General features: G+C 42.2%; 1 protein-coding gene across 3 annotated transcripts in view; it reads right to left on the bottom strand.

Moving 5' to 3' along the window:
* Positions 1-20992, bottom strand: part of SGMS2 (sphingomyelin synthase 2) — an 82513-nt gene extending 61521 nt beyond the window's left edge. The window contains exon 1 of one of the 3 annotated variants that reach the window (XM_042984069.1): positions 20433-20992. The gene's annotated coding sequence lies outside the window, so the exon portion shown is untranslated. Of the gene's footprint in view, positions 1-356; positions 2024-19996; positions 20240-20432 lie in introns of those variants that run through there. The other 2 variants (XM_042984068.1, XM_015536975.2) reach the window with 2 other exon arrangements.
* Between the last annotated feature and the right edge of the window lie 754 nt (positions 20993-21746).

The raw sequence follows: 21746 nt of genomic DNA on the forward strand, positions 1-21746 counted from the left end.
AATATAATCAAATCTCATTTAAAGGAACAAAAATGTTTTTGAGGACAAATGATTCAAAAAAGAATTTTGTCAATATTTCTTTTTTTTTTTAAGTTTCATGTTGGAAGGAATCAAAGGATTCTTAGAATTCAAAAGTAGGTAATTAACTACTTATATAAAAAAGGGAGTATGTATCCAACCTTGATTGTTTCACAAACAGCATTTTAGAAGCACAGTGCAAGGACATCATTTAAAACAAACAAACAAATTCAGCTTCATTTTCTTAATGATGGCTGAGTAGGGCAGGGGTTCCCTGGCTTGTGTAAATGGGGCAAAAAGAACAGAAATGAAGTTTAGGGACTGATACCATACATTACCTTTACTTTTTGTCTTTCCCACTTAACCATTTGGAAGGAACTTTTGTAAATGACATCCTTCTGGCTGTAGTTTCATACTTTTCCTCCTTCTTGTTCACCTACTAGAGGCAATGGACTTGTCGAGAAGGTAAACAAAACAACCAAAAAGAAAGATTAGAAGGGGGGAGAAGTAGACTACACCACTGAACAGAGAATCTTGAGAAAAACAATTAAAATCTGTATGTCACTGATGGTCGATGTTGGCTGAAGATACAGTAAGAGGAAGTAACCACTGCAAAATTTATAAGTCTGTGACACACACTAAGCCTACGTCCAAAATTCACAGAGGTACAATAGGAAATTACAAGACCGGTCATTAAAACAGGTACACCTTTCTCCAGTTTCCATGACTGTTGGCCAGACAACTAGCTTAATCTAAATTTCTCTCTCACGTACGTGAACACATAGATACATATACAGAGAAAGAGCCAGACCAGAGATTCTATCACCTAATTTCAGATATATTCCTTGCATTTCTCTCAACCTTATATTACATGAATTATCCTTGATAAACCCACATCCTTTAGACATGTATAATCTCAACCTGAATGACCAAAGAATCTTAGTGATAAAGAAGAGTTATATCACCCCCTTAATTTCCTTCTCTAAAAAAGGTTACTAGTACTCTCTACCTTTACTTCGCTTTTCTCCTAAATTCCTATAGAGTTTCTTTTAGACAAATGTGCTGTCTCTGAAACACAGAAGCAATCACGAATCAGATTTTCCTTTTTATCCCTCTACGCAGCACCCATTTCATGATCTTCATCATGTTTTATGAAAGTACTGGAAGAAACTGTCAAATTAATCTTCCTAAGTAGGACTGCAACTTTGTGCACATCCAAATCTTCAGGCTGCAAAACAAAACCTGAACTCCCGACAATCACCATCTTCCTGAATCTGGTCCTCACCAGGAATGCCCTGAAAATGGCACCAAATTGGATTAGAGGGACTGATTAATCCCAGCCTTCCTAGACCATTTAAGGATTTTTCATACTGTATTTCAAATGCTTTTATTTCTCCCTTCCCAACCTCGTGGAAGATTTAAAAAAAAGTGTCTAGGTAGGTGGCATCATTACTATTGTCCTATTAGAGATGGTGTCTGCCTCAAGAAACGTTAAAATGACCCCCACAGACAATAAGTAATAAAGTATGCATTCTCAATGGTGAAAACTGGTGCTCTAAGGGTGGAAGAAATGGTTTGTAATTCTCCAAAAGGCATTAAAATTTCCACAGGGCGAAGGGAGTAGTTAGGAAAAAACTGTCTTAAAAAGGCAATAATGAAAAAAAAAAAAGGCTGAGAAACACAGATAGAGGAACCCAGAGGGCACCTTATGTGCGAATTGGCTAAATGATCATGAACAAATTACTTAACCTGAGTTCCACATTCATATACAGCTGACATCATGGGTTTTTGCTCACACTGGCCAGCATCTTCTCATCCTTCACTTCTCACTTTTAATGTTCTTTCCTCAAGGGGTCCTTTCTTGACCACTGTCTAAAGAAGGTCTCCCCTCTTTTTCTCTCTGAGCACTACTGACCCACTTTCACAATTTGTGATTATATACTTGTTTCCTTGTTTTTTTTCTTAATTTTTAACGTTTATTTATATTTGAGACAGAGAGAGACAGAGCATGAGTGGGGGAGGGTCAGAGAGAGAGAGGGAGACACAGAATCTGAAACAGGCTCCAGGCTCCGAGCTGTCAGCACAGAGCCCAGATGCGGGGCTCGAACTCAGCCACAAGATCACGACCTGAGCCGAAGTCAGACGCTTAACTGACTGAGCCACCCAGGCGCCCCTTGTTTTCCTGTTTTAATTGGATGGCTCCCACAGTAGGTGGTAGGCTCCATGCGGGGAGCGACCACGTCTGTCTGTTCACAACAGCACACACCCAGCCAGGCACAAAAGGGTGCTCCCTGGTTCTTGCCAAGCTCTTCCCCTTCAACCGACTTGTATTCCCCTGACATACTGAAGGGTGCACCAGCACTCTTCTCTAGAGATTAACCCCAAGAGATAGTCTTCAATACTGGCAATTCACTAACTCTTACTTTTTTTTTTTTTTTTTACTTTTTTTTTTTTTAACGTTTATTTATTTTTGAGACAGAGAGAGACAGAGCATGAACGGGGGAGGGGCAGAGAGAGAGGGAGACACAGAATCGGAAGCAGGCTCCAGGCTCTGAGCCATCGGCCCAGAGCCCGACGCAGGGCTCGAACTCACGGAGTGTGAGATAGTGACCTGAGCTGAAGTCGGATGCTTAACCGACTGAGCCACCCAGGCGCCCCTCTTACTTTCTTTTAAAACCACTTCAAGGGGTGCCTGGGTGGCTCAGTCGGTTGGGCATCCGACTACAGTTCAGGTCATGCATGACCTCACTGCCCATGAGTTTAAGCCCCAGGTTGGGCTCTGTGCTGACAGCTCAGAGCCTGGAGCCTGCTTCACATTCTGTCTCTGTCTCTGCCCCTCTGCTGCTCATGCTCTCTCTCTCTCTCTCTAATATAAAATAAAACATTAAAAAAAACCAAAAACAACTTCCAGGTCCCCTTGGCCCCAGAGCATAACCTGCCAGAAATTTTCCCAAGGATCTTTGATCAATTATAAAAATTTTAGTATGGGGGCACCTGGGTGGCTCAATCAGTTAAGCGTTTGACTCTTGATTTCCACTCAGGTCATGATCTCACGATTCATGAGATTGAGCCCCACATTGGGTTCTGCGCTGATAGCTCGGAGTCTGCTTAGGATTCTCTCTCTCTTCCCCTCCCCTGCTTGAGCTCTCTCTCAAAATAAATAAACAAACATTAAAAAATTTTTAGTATGGGGGCGCCTGGGTGGTTCAGTTAAGTGTCCATCTTCAGCTCAGGTCATGATTTCACGGCTCGTGGGTTCAAGACCCGCGTCGGGCTCTGTGCTGACAGCTCAGAGCCTGGAACCTGCTTCAGATTCTGTGTCTCCCTCTGTCTCTGCCCCTCCTCCATTCACACTCTGTCTCTCTTTGTCTTTCAAAAATGAATAAATGTTAGAAAATCTTTTTTTTAAATCTTAGTATGACTTTCAGAGTTTTTACATTAATAAACTTGATATTAAGAGGGATGAGTTAGGGAAGGAATGTGCATATTTTTTAAATTCAATTTTGAATATCAAAATGGTACTTTTTACTCTTCAAGGTGTCCAAGATTTTAAAAGCCCTTCCTTTTCTTAGTCTAGTGGCTGTTGTTCTACCTTTGGGTGTATCAATAACTGAACTGCTAATAGATGATACAATGGAATAGTCTAGGATATATATCCAATTCCACTACACGCAGGGAGAAAAATCTAATGTGAACAAGAAGTGAGTGTTTGTATTAGGTAGAGAGAAACCCAATGAGATATGAGAAGTCATTTCAAATCAGAACAGCTAACATTTGGAGAACACTGCTCCCTCAAAATAGCTCCTGTCCATTTAGGAAGAGCCAGGTCAGCCATTATTACAGTAAAGTGAATCTTGGTAAAAATGTAACATGAGGGAATCATGTAAAATCCTAAATGTAAAATTTTTTTAACGTTTGTTTATTTATTTTGAGAGAGAGCTCAAGCAGGGGAGGGGAAGAGAGAGAGAATCCTAAATGTAACGAGAGAATCACATATATATATATATATATATATATATACACACACACACACACACATACATATATATGTGTATCTGTGTGTATATATATGTATGTATATATTTGTGTGTATATATAAGTATATGTGTGTCTCTCTACAGCATCAAGACATTTGGCAAGTTTTAAACTATAAGTTTAGTTGGAGGAAGTAAAAGAAAAAATACATATACACATATGTATGTGTTACATATATATATATTACACATACATACATGGGAGTATATAATCCACATATATCTACCTAAAAATATGTACATTATATGGATTAAAACAAAAAAAGCATAAAATATTTCATTCTTTCCATTTTCTATTAAATGTGGTCTTTACTTAGGGTGGCCATATAACTTAACATCCTAACCAGGCCAGTTCTGAGAGTGCCAGATAACCTTACCAGTAATGACACCAGCACAGCAGTTATACACTGCGGCTGTCCTGGGCATACAAGGACATGGTCACCTTAATAATAATAAAGTCCATGGAAAACTGCAAGATTTCACGAAATAAATATAAGATGAACAATATTAAAATATGTCCCCTTTAGTAAAGTTTTTTAAAAAAGGCTCTAAGAAATAAATCTTAAAAGATGAAGTCCACAAAAAACTTGCTCTATTTGGGACAACAACCTGCCAAAGAATATAAATTAAAAAATGAATAGTAAAGGATTAAACTAGGGAATTAGCCTCTAAGAGGACCAGCAGCTTAAATTAATATTTTCTTTAATTAAGAAAGCCAATCCTTTCTAAAACCATAAGCCGATCCCATATAGACATTTCTGCACCACAGACTCTAATACCACTTATTTTTGTTACTAGGAAACATTTGCACAAAAACAAGATTTATATTCTCCTCTTGCTTCTATTCTTCCACCTAAAGGAGTAATCCTCCATTATTAGCAATGCACTTACTATCTCCACAGCAACTAGTGTAATTGTGGTGTTGCAACAGGTGGAGAATGAAGTGGAAAACAAAATAATAGAAATAGTGTAGAAGAAATAAAATTTCCACACAGCCTTGGTGAGGAAACAACCACACACACACACACACGCACACACACACACAAGGAAACTTGCTAAAAAGAAGCCTTTTGAAGTTGTTAGTCAGTTGCTTCTAGGCCTTTAAGATGCATAAGTATGCAAGGGGGTAAAAATGGTAAATTGTATGGAGTAACTGCAGATGTCTTCTCCCCAAGAACTTGAAGGTGGGGAAGAGGGGTGGTTTCTGGAAAAGAAGTGATTTCCACAGGTGTTCACATGTGGATCTCAAGAAGGTATAAAGTACAAATGAAAGGTCTAAGAAGAGAGGACCAGAGCAAAGACTAGAGCTAAGCAAGCCTTCCAAAGCAATCACTGGCCAACAGGTGTTGGGGGAGGAGTAGAGGGGGAGGGGTGGGGGCAATCCTGGGCAAAAGGGGAACATCAGTCCAGGCAAGACCATGGCTGTAGAAGGCAGAGGGCAGCAAACTGAGAATCAGGAAATCTGGGCTCTTCATTGGCCTCTGCTGATACAACACAGGAGTAAATAACACAAGGAAAAACGCAGTTTCAAAAATACTCAACGCATTAATTCAGAAAACATGTACTGAGTGTCTGCATCATGCTAAGAAAACACACACACACACACACACACACACACACACACACACACACACAGTATAAGTTTTGCTATCAAAGAGCTCAGTCTGAAAGAACCTAATTTCAACAGAAAATCACCTTCTAATATGGTAGTCCAGTTGACAGAGAAAGGACTAAGTACTCCAGAACAATGAGGGAACCCCTAGCCCCCAGGGGTGATGTGGAGAAGGGAGACTGTGAGGAAAGCTTCCTGCAGGACCTGCTGTGGGTCAATTCATTTGTGTTTTAAATCACTTCTCTAAAAAACAAGGTCACCACGTAAAAGAATCTTCCACATTGCTAAACCCAGTGAATACTGTGTTCTCCTCGTAATCAACTTTTCAAGAACTTACAACAGAACTAATTACTCCATCCTGCTCTAGACATTTGATTCTGCTGGCATCTGGAACACTGCTCTTCTGGTCCTTCTCCTGCCTTGCTGGTTACTCCATAGTCTCCTACTTGATCTTTCAACTCGGTTATTCCCTGGGGTTTGATCTTAGTCTCTCTTCTCTGCCTACAAAATCTCCTTAGATGACAGTAGATTCCCCATAACTTTACATAGCACCAGTCCCATGCTGAAACAGCTCCCACACTGACCGCATCCCTGAATGCAGGTCTCTTGGTCATGGCTGGCTATCTGACATCTGTCTCCATTAGGATGACTAACAGGCAACTCAAACTAACCAATGTCCAAAACAGAACTCTATTCTCTACAACTGTCTCACCCACCAAAAATCTGGGAGTCCTCCTTGACTTCTCCTACTCTCTCATGCCCCTCATCCAAACCTAACCATAAGTCTTGTCAATTCAATCTCCATACCTCTCAAATGCATCTGGGGCTCTCCCTCTCTCATACGGCCTCCCATACAGGCTGCATCCCTTCTGGTGCAGTAGCTTAACAACTGATCCTGCTTCTACTCTTGCTCCTTTCCACCTCATTCTCTGCCCAGCAGCCACAGTCTTATAAATGTAAATCAGATCATGCCTGCTCCTTCTTAGATCAAGTCATAAGGCCTTCTCACTGCATTTGCAGTTAGGACCATACTCCTCACAAAATCTGCAAGCCCCATCCAACCTGGTTCTGCCGGCTGAGCCACTTCTCCCTCACTGCTGGCTCCTTCCCACCACTTGTGTGACCAAGCACTCTCCTCCCCAGGCTGATGCATATGCCCTTCCCTCTCATCCTTCACAACCCAGTACAAGTCTCACTGCTTCCAACAAACTTTTCGTAACTGTGCTAGAACAGGCTTCCCCACTCTCCACCATATCACCCTTAAGTTGCCCTTAAAGACCAGCTCTACCTCTGAACTTAACCTTCTTTACTTATTGGTTTTACTTGTTTATCATTGTGCAATCTTTCTTTTCGGCGTCCTTTCCTCTCTCAACGCATAAACTCAAACAATCTCCATTAGGGTAGGAGCCCTGACTGCTATTCACTGAATCTCTAGAATCAAGAATAAAGTCTAGCACCTAGCAAGTGCTCACAACATTGTGTTGAATGTGCTAATCAACTTCAGAAGGAATCAAAGAGGGCTTGGAACTATGTCTCAGCCATCTGTGTAGTGTCAGTACATTTATGAAACCCAAAGAAACCTATCTTGAGAATTTGGTGAGAACAGTGGCTTGCCCAATAGCTGGGGAATGTTTTGCTATGAAATCCTCTGCTTTTAGTTATGTTCCCACACATAAATGCACTCTTCCCTTCCTTCCCCCCTCCCCTCCCGTGTCTCCCTCTCTCCTCTCTCCCTCTCACATCATGCCTGTGTCTTCTTATATTCTAATCCGTTTCTGGCAGACCAATATTTGGTATCAAGTAATAATTTCTGTGATCTAGGTTTTAGAGTGGACTTGCTCCTCAAATTGTTACAATAGGGAACTGAACAAGGGCATACATGAGTAAGCAGCATTATGTATATACACAGGGCAAGGACAGGATGAAGACAATGGTAGATAAAAAGGTAGAGTGAGGTGACAGAGGAGAGGAGTTAAATGTGGGGAGGCACTGGGGCTGAGACCAGGCCAGATGCTTCACACATCCTATGGTATCAGCTCATAAATGCATAGGAACAGTCATCTTTTCTCTAAGCATTATCCTAATAATCTACATATTTCATTTATAGGCCTAGACACACCTCCTGGCATTGAAATTCACAAATTTATGTTACAGATAACCTCAGAGAGATGTTCCCCGGTACCATTCAGCCTGTTCACTCTTTCCAGCAAAAGGCACCAGAACCAGTTTTTTCTGGTGCTAAGGCGACACCATGATATAATTAATTCAGTTTTTATACAACACACCAGAATCACTAGATGGCAACTATTAAGGAATTATCCTCAGATTCATGCAGGGTATTTTTGCTTAAAGATAAAATTGGTCACAGCTGCACTTCCCAGTACAGTAGTTGCTAACCACAGATAGCTAAGCATGCGAGACGTGGCCAATGCACACAGAGATGTGCTGTTAAGTGCAGAATGTATACCAGATTTCAAAAATTTAGAAACAAATAAATATTCCCAGAATTGTTATATTGACTATAATTGGCAATAGTAAATAGAATATTTTGATCTATTGAGTTAAAATATGTTCTTAAAGGGGCACCTGGGTGGCTCAATCAGTTGAGCATCTGACTTCGGCTCAGGTCATGATCTCGCAGTCCGTGAGTTCGAGCCCCGCGTCGGGCTCTGTGCTGACAGCTCAGAGCCTGGAGCCTGTTTCAGATTCTGTGTCTCCCTCTCTCTGACCCTCCCCCGTTCATGCCCTGTCTCTCTCTGTCTCAAAAATAAATAAACATTAAAAAAAATTTTTTTAAAATATGTTCTTAAAATTAATTTCACTTTAAAAAAAACTTTTGTAATGTGGCTGTTGGAAAACTCAAATTATACATGTAGCTATCATGCGTGGCTCATATATATTTCTATTGGACAACACTGAGTTCTTAGGGGATAGTTACCTCCTGGGGGGCAGGGCAGCACCTTGGTCCCAGGTCTGATCTTTGCCCAGAAACTATTTCATCAGCTCACCCAGGAGAGAGAAGCTCTGATTCATACTAACAAAAGGTGCAACAGGAAACATTTATCTATTAACTTATCAGGGATGGCTATGAGATAGGATAGATACCTTCTGGTACTGGTGAAGGTTACTAGGCCTCTTAAATAACTAAGACATCTTCATTCCATGATGGAGATATTGGCAGGGAAGGCAAACTATTAACCAAGAATTGCCTGATGAGGAGAAAATGCAAGCAAAGGAGTCCAGAGTCCTACAGGAGCCCGGCACCCCTAGAGCCGAGGCTCGAGAAGTTCCTAGACTAAGGAGATGAGAGCCCAGAAAAATCTCCTCCCAAAGCATTTTAGAACACAGACCAAAAGCTTCTTTCCTACACATCATTTGAGTTTCTTCCAAACCTTCACATTTAAGATGAAATCAATCCTACTTTTTTTATGCATATATAATTTCCCCCTTAAATTAACAAAGTGACTCCAAATCTCAAAGGGGTACATTCAAAGGAAATGCAAATATGAAAATGTCCTATCTCTGTGGTTTTAAAAGTTTCCATTTTTTAAAATATTTCTACACAAGGCAGTCTCTTCTCCTAGAAACAGTCATATATATATATTTATGCCATCCAGCTAATTTTCTACCAATATTTCTTTAAAATTATTTTTAAAAATCTTACATTAGCCCTTATTTCATTTGTTAAAATTTTATTTATGTATTTATTTGAGAGACAGAAAGATGAGAGTGCTTGGGGGAGGGTAAGAAAGAGAGGAAGAGAGAGAGAATCCCAAGCAGGCTCCATGCTGTTATTGCAGGGCCCAAATCAAGAACCATGAGATCATTACCTGAGCTGAAACCAAGAGATGGACGCTTAACTGAGCCACCCAGGTGCCCCTTTCATTTTTTAATATAGGAAAATCCCAAGATTTTATTCCTTACACTGCTATGTCTACATTGTACAAAGGAGAGACCCTGACTTTTAAATTTTTATTTATTTATTTATTTATTTATTTATTTATTTATTTATTTATTTAGATGGAGAGGGAGAGTGAAAAGGGGAGGCACAGAGAGAGGGGGAGAGAGAGAATCCCAAGCAGGCTCCACGCTGTCAGCACAGAGCCCAACACAGGGCTCAATCTCACAAACTGTGAGATCATGACCTGATCCAAAATCAAGAGGCTGAAGCTTAACAGACTGAGCTACCCAGGCACCCCAGGAGAGACCTGAATTCATGGAAGTTGTCTCCAAATCACAACATAAGATTAGCTATTGGACGATTCCTTTAAAAAACAAAACAAAACTAATCCCATCCATTATAATCCTTGTTATTTTTTTTAATGTTTATTTTTCAGAGACAGAGAGTGTGTGTGCATGCAAGCAGGGGAGGGGCACAGAAAGAGGGAGACACAGAATCCAAAGCAGGCTCCAGGCTCTGAGCTGTCAGCACACATCCCGACATGGGGCTTGAACTCACAAACCATGAGATTATGACCTGAGCCGAAGCTGGATGCCTAACCGACTGAGCCACTCAGGCGCCCCCTCCCCCAATTCTTGTTATTTTTAATTCTAGTAATTGATTCTTCGATTCCAAGATATCACCTACTCTGGGGTCCTGTAACCCTCTGGATACTTACTATAGACGATCCAATGAATGATTCCATCTTTTATTTAATTTGCTATAGTTTGGGAAGTCCTTGTACAGATATGCCCTTGCTCTCAGAGAATTCCTAATAAAGTTGCCGGATAAGCAAAGAGCAGATTTAGAAAACAATTAAAGGACTCTGGAGTCAGAACTCAAGTGATAATCACCCCCACATTTGGACTATCATCTTACCCCCAAACAAACGCAGAGTGGTGATGACCACCACGTGGAGTGCAGAGCCATATTTCTGTCCTGCAACTCTGATGAAAAAGGCCCAGCAAAGTGGCGCTACTTGCTCCAGAACCAACAGACTTTTTTTTTTTTGCTGAAACCTTGGTACTGTCACTTTAAATATTTGCTAGGTATAAGAATGTACAGAATTATCAAAAGCCCCCAAAGCGGTTAGTTTTGCATGTAAAATATGATAGCCCCCAAAATATAAACACTTGCTATACCTGATGTGCCATAACAACAAATCATGAGATTACACAGCTTTCCCGGTGCTGGCCTAAGGGACAGATCCAAATGCAAATTGTTGTGGTAACTCTATTAGTTTCTCTTTGCTGCTGTAACAAGTTACTACAAATTTGGCGGCTTACACAGCGGCTTACACAACACACATTTATTTTCGTACAGTTCTGGAGTTCAGAAGCACAAAATGGGTTGCACTAGGCTAGAATCCAAGTGTGAGCAGGGCTGTATTCCTTTTGGGAGGCACTAGGGGAGAATCTATTTCCCTACCTTTTCCAGCTTTGAGAGACTGCATACATTCCTTGGCTAGTGGTCCCCTTCCATCTTCAAGGCCAGCAATGGTCCTTTAAGTTTTTTAAACTCAAAACTGCTAGTTCGGACTCTCTGATTCTGACTCCTGTGCTTCTCTTTTCCACTGGGTCCAACCAAACAATCCAGGCTAATCTCCATGTGGTAACATCAGCTGATTAGCAACTTTAATTCCCCCTTGCCATGTAACATAGTAGATACACAGATCCTGGGGATTAGGATGTGAAACCTTTGAGGGGGGCCATGATTCTGTCGACCACCATCTCCAATACCAATTAGAAGACAGTCAATGAAACCTCACATGTACAAATACTGGCCCCCAATAGAACTTTCAACTATGTTATAACGGGTGAAAGCCTTAAAACTTAAAAAATAAATATCATGGGGCACCTGGGTGGCTCATTCGGTTGAGCGTCCAACTTCAGCTCAGGTCATGATCTCACAGTTCGTGAGTTTGTGCCATCAATTCCTTGTGATTTACCACCCAGAGGATTAAACTAGGTCCTGTATTTCAGTAGGTCCTGTATTTCAGTATCAGTATTGAAACTAGGTCCTGTATTTCAGTATCAGTATTGAAAGATAGTGATGCTTATCTTTCAGTACAGTATTGTCAGACATAGTTCTCTAAAAGTTTCCGAGTGTTCAGTCAGGGTTGGTATTGAGTCTGGAAAAGAAGTACATTCTCCCATTCCCGAGATTAGTGCACACAGCTCAGCATGATTTGCAATTTTATGTCTGCTACTCTAATGATATATATTTTTTAATTTTTTAGGTTTATTTATACTTGAGAGAGAGAGGGAGAGAGAGAATCCCAAGCAGGCTCTGCAGTGTCAGTGCAAAGGCCGACGAGGGCCTCGAACCCATGAACTGTGAGATCATAACCTGAGCCAGTCACATGTTCAACCAACTGAGTCACCCAGGTGCCCCTCCATGCTAGATTCTTTAAGTGCAATGGTTCAACTCCACTGCCAAACTGCTTTCAAAATCTAATTCTGCCTTATACCAGCTCTGTGACCTTAGGCAAGTTTAACCTCTCTGTCTCAGATGGGGATTCTTAAAACAGGGATAATAATATCGGCCTCAGAGTGTTTGGGGAGAAGTAGAGAAGTTCTAAGTGCTCAGAAAAAACCTTGGCAAATAGTGAGTGCTTTAAGTATTTGGTGAATAAAATTTTAAATGTTCCTGCTTGCTGCTTATAACTTGCCAAACTATATTCCAAGGGAATGTGCTTCTCAGCACTAATCCATTATACAGAGTATATCATAAACACACACAGATTATATATATATGTATATATAATATATATAATTTTATTATATATATTATATATTATTATATATATAATTATATATATTATATATATATATATTATATATATTATATATAATAATATATATATAATTTTTTATCAAAAACAATGCCTTTTTTTGCTATTAAAGTTGGGTAGCTACTGGGGTGGTCATAACTGGACATTAAACAACTTGCTGGACAAATGCAAATCTCAGAAAACAGTAGCAGCTGTGTGAAATAAACCGTCTCAGGGCCTCCTAAAGAAAGACTCACAGCATCGGGGAGGACAGTGGGGTCTGTGATTCTTAATGGCCCTGGGCATTTTCTGGGACAGTGGTGTTCATGGTACAATACTCTTCAGAAGGCTGTGCTCCGTAAGGCACAGCAATTGTGCTACGTTAATGCTACCAGCATCTGCTGAGAGGGCTGGCATATTGTGATTGCTACTTTGAAAGCTTTTCAGCATTCACAGATGATGTTATATAGTTCTTATGAAAGTTCTTGAATTCAATGGCAATGCACAAACAACTTCAATTATTTCATTTTAACCGTGATGAGGAGGAGGAGGGAAGGGTGAAGGATAGGACCCAGACCCTACCAATACAGGCATGATGTGATGAATGGCTATTCTATTGCAAAAGAAATAATGATGGAGCACCTGGGTGCTCAGTCGGTTAAATGTCTGACTTCACCTCAAGTCATGATCTCACGGTTCGTGAGTTCAAGCCCAGTGTCAGGCTCTAAGCTGACAGCTCAGAACCTGGAGCCTGCTTCAGATTTTGTGTCTCCCTCTCTCTCTGCCCCTCCCCTGCTTGTGCTCATGCGCGCGCCCTCTCTCAAAAATAAACATTTAAAGAAGTTTTTAAAAAATAATGAGAAATAATTTGATTTTTGAGGTAACAGAATTGAACCCTTTGTTTTAAAAGTTAGAGATGCAGGTTATATGCAAAAAATAAATAAATAAAATAAAATAATGAAAGCTAAGCCACTGAGTATTTACTATGAACCAAGCATTACCCTTGAAGTTTTGCTCACAAAGTTTTACACATCATACAGTCACCTTATTGAAGTAAATATTTTATTCCCTTTTTATAGCCGGGAAATGGAGGTTCATCTGAGAAAGCTGCTCAAGGTCACCTAGTGGTGAGGGGTGGTGTTGGGATTCATGACACCCCACTATCCTCCCTGATGAGTGTGTCTTTCTTTAGGAGGCCACAAGACCATATATTTCACACAGCTGCACTTGTCCAGGTGGGCCTAAGCCTATGTGTGTTCATCTCTCTGGTGTTACTTCATGACCTGAGGTCAGCTGAGACCAAAGAAGCATCCCAGCCGATGGGGTAGTAAACATACAATCCCGTATCAAAATATCCACTCCCTAAAAACTGCCATATTTCCAAAGCCAGTGAAAAGATTACAGAAAGCCTGGAGGGATATCGGGCAGTGTGGGACATTAGAATCAGCCGGCCCTCCCTTCAAACCCTTGCTCTGTGGCCTTGAGTGTGTTAACATTTCTAAAAATGGCTTCCCTACCTCCACAGTGGAGACAGCACAGTTTCTGTTTTGCAGGGCAGTCTGGAGATGAAGAGAGTGGTTCCAGGGTAGATGAAAAAATGCTATCTCAGAGTATCTGCCATTACTCAACCATCACTATTTTCCCCGATTAGCTCCAGTTTCTGGGTGTGAGGAAGCTTGGAGGACAAGCTCTGTGTCAAAGGCCTGGCTTCAAGTTCAAGTACTGCTGCAAGTGTCTTCCGGAGAGGTCTCCACTTCTTTGGACATGGGCTGCCATCTAAAGGTATGCCTCCACGGCCCCTCAATTCACTAAGTGGTCCATGATCCAAAACCATATAGTCTTTCTTTGACTGGCATCCCTACCCCTAAATAAAAACTCATTCCTTCTCATTTTCTCTAGGTATTAGATCAGATTACCTACTTAAAGTAATTCCCAGGTTAAGGAAAAGGATCCTTAACTCATCCAGTGAAGTGTATGTTAACAGTGCCTTTCCAGGATGATTCTCCTTGGCAAAACAGGCCAAGGAGGTCTCTGACACATGTTGTCACACCTGCCAGGCCAGATGCTCCAGGGTCACGCACGACCCCAGTTCCAACAGGAGGAGCCAACCCGGAGCAGGCCTCTCGCACATTTCCATCTTGGTCTCTGCAGTTGTCTCTCCATCTCCAGGGCTACCCCTCTCTTCAGCTCCTTCCCAGTTGAGGAACAGCTTTTCAAGAGTTTAATTCGTATCACGTATTTTGCATTTCTAATCATCTTAAAAAGAGGCAAGAGCACCTGGGTGGCTCAGTCGATTATGCATCCGACTCTTGATCTCAGCTCAGGTCATGATCTCACAGTTCGTGCGTTCGAGCCCTGCATCAGGCTCTGCGCTGATGGCACAGAAAGCATCCTGTCTCTCCTCTCTGCCCCTCACCTGCTTGTGCATTCTCTATCTCAAAATAAATAAACTTTAAAAAAATTTTAAGGAGGTAATTAAATTCCAGGGGTAGACACTTCTCCCCCAATTTTCCATAAATATGATGCCTCCAGTTCCACAGTTTCAATTGGAGAGCAATTTACCTTTGTTCAGATACTCACTGAACACTTTCTTGGTGAAACAAGTACAGCCAAATAAACTTAAGAGTCAAGGATGCCCTAAGGTGGGTACTTCAGCTCCTTCCCAATTCTGCCCAAGGCTAACCCTGACATCTGGGCATCTTTCTTTCCACAGATGAAATGCATCACTATAAATGAACCTCAGCACAGACAGTACCAGGCAAAGAAGTGACATTCACCTGAAGGGGTCCTTCCAGAATCTTTCACCTGATTTGACTTTTAGTACCTGGCTTTCTTTTCGGACACTTTGGCTTTGAATTTGTTACCTCCTCTTTAACAATTTTAATATGTTGTTTTATTCTTTTTTAACAGTACAACACTCAATCCACTTAATGCTTCTTTTTAAAAAAATCTAAGAATGTGCCAAATTTGGTTTGAAAGTTTTAAGTGCCATGATTAAACTACGAAACAAAATTGTAAAGCTGAATCTTCAATTGTCAGCAAATCATCAAGCAGGGAAAACTAACCAGCAAATAACAGATTACCCTATTTATATTTTCATCCTAGAAAAGTCATGGATAGAAATTAGAACTGATCTGAGTTTCTGTATGAAAAGGCTAAATTGGGGGCGCCTGGGTGGCTCAGTCGGTTAAGCATCCGACTTTGGCTCAGGTCATGATCTCACGGTCCATGGGTTCGAGCCCCACGTGGGGCTCTGTGCTGACAGCTCAGAGCCTGGAGCCTGCTTCAGATTCTGTGTCTCCCTCTCTCTCTGACCCTCCCCCGTTCATGCTCTGTCAACACTCAATCCACTTAATGCTTCTTTTTAAAAAAATCTAAGAATGTGCCAAATTTGGTTTGAAAGTTTTAAGTGCCATGATTAAACTACGAAACAAAATTGTAAAGCTGAATCTTAAATTGTCAGCAAATCATCAAGTTAGGGTTTGGTAGCAGGGAAAACTAACCAGCAAATAACAGATTACCCTATTTATATTTTCATCCTAGAAAAGTCATGGATAGGAATTAGAACTGATCTGAGTTTCTGTATGAAAAGGCTAAATTGGGGGCGCCTGGGTGGCTCAGTCGGTTAAGCATCCGACTTTGGCTCAGGTCATGATCTCACGGTCCATGGGTTCAAGCCCCACGTGGGGCTCTGTGCTGACAGCTCAGAGCCTGGAGCCTGCTTCAGATTCTGTGTCTCCCTCTCTCTCTGACCCTCCCCCGTTCATGCTCTGTCTCTGTCTCAAAAATAAATAAAAAATAAAACATTAAAAAAAAAAAGAAAAGGCTAAATTGAACACTATGCATAATCTAACATCCTTTATTAAAACCATAAGAACAGAGTAACTGGCATTGGAAATGCAAATGTAAACCCATAGCAAAATTTAAATGCTGACTCCAGGTAGCAAAGAGGGTATGATAGAATAATAAAACATGAGAATGCATAAATGAAGAAATGCTTTATACCTATAATGAAAATTAGCTAGTGGAAATTTATTGCCCTTTCGTTAAATCAACCCAAAAATGTGTTACCAATGATATGTTTTTCAAGAGATCAAACAACAAACACATAAGGTTTTTTAAAAGGTGACCTATTTAAAAGTGATGGTGCTTAGTCTAAAGCTAGTGTAGTGATAAATCTGCTAAATGCAATGACTGAAAGTTTTAACTTGGCCATCTTACTGGGAATGAAGGAGGCAAATTGTAGAAGCAGAATTTCTTCCAGAGAGTTACCAGGCAAAATTAGCACTGCTCCATTCTGCTATATTTCCCCACAAAACTTTAGCTTTACAGCGAACAACAAAATACAAGCCCAAATAGCTCTTTAAGAAAGCCTGTGTGTTCTGTTTTCATCAGATAAATCCCTTGCGTAATGAGCTACTGACCTATTGTGCAGCTCCACAGAGAATGTTGGTCCTATTGCTGAAATCTTATGAGAAACACTAAAGGAACACAGAAACTAAAACTTAAATTTTAAAGAGAGAGGAGAAAGTTTTCTAATTCTGAATATCATTAAAAAAAAGGCAGCTAAATTGAACATTATAATTCACTTTTTAAAATGCAAAATGACTAAAGTGATCATGGATTATATACTCATAGACATAGCTAGAAGGATACTTAATGCAGAGTTGCTTAAAATAGTAAAAACTGGAAGCAAACTAACTGTCCAAAAATAGGCGATTGGTTCAGCTGGGATGCAGCCATATAATAGAAAATTATAAAAGCTGCTGTAAAAGAGTATTTTAGTGATAAAGACGTCCATATTTGAATGAAAAAAGCAAGTTAGAAAATAAGGTATAGGGAACAAACTCAGTTTTGTAGAGAATGACTTTCTAGCAGTGCAACTTCAGGAAAGTTATTTTCTCTCTTTAAATCAGTGTTCTCAATACACATTAGCTCTTTGTGTTATATGTTCACAGGGTGAAAAAATTTGAAGATATAGTATTAAGTGATTTTCTGAGTGATGGCTGGTTTGTTTATCTGTACTTTTAAACTTACATAAGTAATATACTTATCATATGGGGGAAAATTAAATAAATTGGAATATTCTCACACAGAAATCATCTTCTTAAAAACCTACCATAGAGCTTTGCTCACAGTAAATAAGTCTTGGTTGAGTTGAATTTACCCTTCAGATTTCATTTAAACCAGTTTGCTCTGGGGTTCATTTAAAATTACTTAATTTAACAGCCAAACTTGTCTATAATATTTTTATTGGACAAAGGAAGTCATACTTGCATTGTTCAGCCTCTTACGAATTTATGAGCCCCATTTCGGGACTCATTAGAAAGCCACTGGATCTTGCTATTACCAGTGGGAGGCAGCCTATGGGAGCCTAGTCACTTTCTGTTTCCTCCCCATTCCCCACTGTCTCCTCTTTTTTGGCTCCTTCTTTCCCCCTCTATTTTCAAAGCCAAGGGACGCTCTGTACTGGACTGTAAGCTACAAGGACAGTTACAAAATCTCCTTCGTGTTAGCATCACCAGTACCTAGCACAGTGACTGGAATAGAGTATCTGTTCACTAAATGTTCACCAACTGAATGAAGTGAATAAATGTCTGACAGTTCAGGTTAGAGGCTTCAATTCCCCCATAAGATAGCCAGATAAAGGTAGGTAGGCTACTCTAGTCTGAAACTGTCTAGTAATTGTCAACCCCCCTCCCCCCAAAACAAAACTCCCTTCAAAGTATCACTTCTTTAAAAAAGAAAAAGTCCAGGCGCACCTGGGTGGCTCAGTTGGTTAAGCCATGGACTCTTGACTTCCACTTGGGTCATGATCTCACGGTTGGTTCGCGAGTTCCAGCCCCACATTGGACTGTGCGCTGACAGTGTGGAGCCTGCTTAGGATTCTCTCTCTCCCTGCCCCTCCCCATCTCATGCTCTCTCTCTCTCTCTCTCAAAATAAATAAACAAAAAAAATTAAGAAAAAGTTATCATTTGTATTCTATTGTTTATTTTAATAGATGTAAGATTATTTTTATTTTCCCCTATATATTGTGTAAAGTATCCGGAAAATCCCAGTTTAACTTGCTCAAATAGGGAGAGTCAGGTTACCACCCAGATAGCCTCAGGTCTCCTGGATTCCAAAGCCCAAGACCATTCTACATCATGTGGTGTGAAAAATTCCCTCTGACCTTTGACCCTAAAAGCCGTTTTAGATATGGTTAAGAACAAACGTTTTCAATATCACCCAAGCAAATACTTCCTATCCCTCCAAATACTTCCTAGGGCTTTATAAAATCCCAGAAGAGAAACGCAGACCAGGAGGCAGCAGCCCAAAGGTGTCCAGTGTTTCCCTCCAGGTTTATAAGTCAACCAGCTTTACTTAAAAATGAAAACTAAAGAAACCAAATTAAATATTAACTCGCAAAACAACACTTCAACCAGAAGACTACCCTGAAGTAAGGCTAGCAGCAAACTAAGGAAAGGACCATGAGAATTTTGCACTGCTTATTTGGGGGTGGGGAGGTGGGTAGTGCTCTGGCTCTGTTTAAACAGTGAACAAGCAATTCCCCTGAAATGGGGTGGCAACCAAAACCTGTCAGGTATCCACAATGAAAGGTTTAGCTTCCTGAAGATCTGAGGAACTTGCCAAAGGATTTCCCACGCCAGACCACAGCCCACCAGGTTTACTGGGCAGGAAATTCTGTGGCAATTCACTGGTTATCACCCAATCCAGCACTCAAACACACTATTATTTATACATAAAGTCACAATTTGTTGGGGTCTGAGTTGCGCCATACATTATGACAGGTCTTTCTTGCTTTAACCCTCATTATTCTCATCTGTAGTTATAGTCCCATTTTACTGCTTCAGAGTGTTTAATGTGACTGGGAACCCACCGTTATTAGAGGAGACTACGAGCGACACCAACGATCTGAAAAGTTCAAATTCAAAATCCACACCCAACCTGGGGTCACTAAACAGTTGAATGTCTTCAAAATTTAGCATAAACGTCAAAACGTTTTGAGGTCATATTAGAGCAAGCAAGATGAAACAGAAGAATGGCCAAGATTGATGAACAGAAAGAAAAGACTGCAGAACATTTGAGTTGTTTCAAGGGGTCGCCGCGGGTTATTGACGACGATCCGTATCTCGGAGAGGTAGACGCGTCCACTCCCACCCATCCCTTTCCTTAAGCCAAGTAACTCGGGAATGCCAACCGTTGAAAGGCTTCAGGGAGGGCAGCCCAGGGCTGGACTGTTACTGTCCACACGTCGTCAGTAAGTGGCTCTCAGAAAAGAACAAGACAGTCCCTCCTCCACCTCCTGAACTTCAGTCCTGCCCTCCGGAGTGGCTCTGGACAATGCACGGTTTAATCTGTGTCCTTTCAACGCCAGGACCGAGTTACCCGAAATGGTTGCAAATGAATGAGACGAATGCTCAGAGCTGGGAGACTCGGCCACACACTCACCCCCTAGCAGGCAAAACCTGGAGAAGGATGCCCTGGGGCGGGGCGCGCGGGGGCCGAATTAGAGCCACGTCCGCGTTCGCCATCCACCTTCCCCCTCCCCGCGCCGCGTCCGTCGCGCGGCTTCTCAGCCCGGTCTCCTCCCCCGGCCCCTCCGGGCGCTCCTCACCCGCTCTCAACCTGGGGCTCCCGACGCTCCCGGCCGAAGGCGGCGGCTCCCGGGCGGGATCGGCCAGGGGACGGAGCCCGCTGCCGCAGCCACCCCCGGACCGAAGCCGCTAGAAAGTTTGCTCGGGGTCTCTCGCCGTGCGCGCCGCGGCCCCGCCGAGGAAGCCGCTCTCCGGTTCCCTCCCGCGGCCGCCGCCCCCGAGGCCGCTCCCGGCGGCGCTGCAGCACGGGGCCGGGCTCGGCGGCCGAGGACGGCTCCGTGCGCGCCGAGGGCGGGGTCTCCCCGCCCGCTCGGCCCGCGGCGCGGCGCGGCGCGGCGCTCCGTGTTTACCGCGGCCCGGCGGCCCGCTCTCCCCGCCCGCCGCCCTGCGCGCTCCTGACATCATTCATTCTCTCACACCCTCGCCCGCCCACTCCATTTCCAAACAGTGACTCACCCGCGGCCCGGTGGTGGCAGCGGCCGTTCCCGCTGCTGTGGCTCTCCAGGCGCAGAGCGGAGCTCGAAAAACCGGTGCGACTTCTTAAGAAGAAAACCCCAGCCGACCCTCCCCTCTCTCAACCATTAAAGGTGCTGGGAAGGAGGGGCTTGGCAGGCACGGCCGATTGGCTCCGGGCGGAAAGCCTGAGGGCCCGGAGCAGACCTCCCTGAGCGGTGACAGAGATCAATCTGGGAAAGTTCTTTGGGTGCCGCTCCCAGCAACTTTTAAGGATGGGGCGGGGAAGGGATTCCCCCACCCCGTGCCTCGCCTTCTTCAGGAACTGCTTCCTGACGTGGGTGTGAGTGGGCTTGAGGACGTCAGCGGTTATTCGAAGGGTTGGTGCCCGGGCCTAGGTCGAAGAAGTGGGTTTCCAAACCTCGCAAGGTTGCCTGGCTGTGTCAGTAATAGGTCCGCTCGGTGGCCAACACTAGGTGTGAGCTGGAAGGGTGCTCCAAGTTAATGAGGCTAATAATACTTTCCCCTCGGTGACTAACCGCCGTGTCATCTGTCCTGTTAATTGATTTGCTTCTCTTTAAGGACAAGAGACCGTAACCAAAATAAACATTGAGAGAGTAGTTCTTTGCTCAAGTGAGCGCTGCGCTCTTCCGCAGCTTTTGGAGCACAAGGCGGCCCAGTGGTTTCCTTGATGAGCTCAGCAGATATGTTTTTAGAAGGGGTGTTGCCTTCTTAAAAATGGTTAAGGTTCTACGTTTCTTGGAGTTGCTATTCATACACCTGCTGGGCAGTTTTCAAAGTAAACAATGGCAGGCTCAGAGTCTAAATAGGATGAATTAGAATTGGCCAAATCTTCATTGAATTTAAATGACAAATATTTTATGTTCATTTCTACTTCTGGACAGGGTAATTATGTTTAGAATTTGCATTGCCTTATGGGTGATTACATATAATCAACAAAAATAATCCAGAGGCATCTCTAGGTGCCTATTGCAGAAATCATGTAGGGAAACAATCATTTATCTATGATAATTAAAAACTACTATAACAATAACAACAGCAACAACAACAACAAATACACAGGGCTGTTCCAAAACACACAACTGTAAGATTCCACTACAGAAGCTTCCCCCAAATGAACTTGCTCCTGAAATTAACCAAAGTTTCAGCATCGTTGTTGTGAAAAATGCACTCACTTAAAGCTGCAGAAAGGCAAGAACCCAGAAGAGCACACCAACAATTGAAGTTAATTTTCCTTGGGTTTATTTTTCCTTTTCAGGAGGAATTCATTTTCAATTTTACAAAGCCTAGGCATTT

The sequence above is a fragment of the Panthera tigris genome, chromosome B1 (genome assembly GCF_018350195.1).
Source record: "Panthera tigris isolate Pti1 chromosome B1, P.tigris_Pti1_mat1.1, whole genome shotgun sequence".
In the NCBI taxonomy this organism is placed as follows: domain Eukaryota; kingdom Metazoa; phylum Chordata; class Mammalia; order Carnivora; family Felidae; genus Panthera; species Panthera tigris.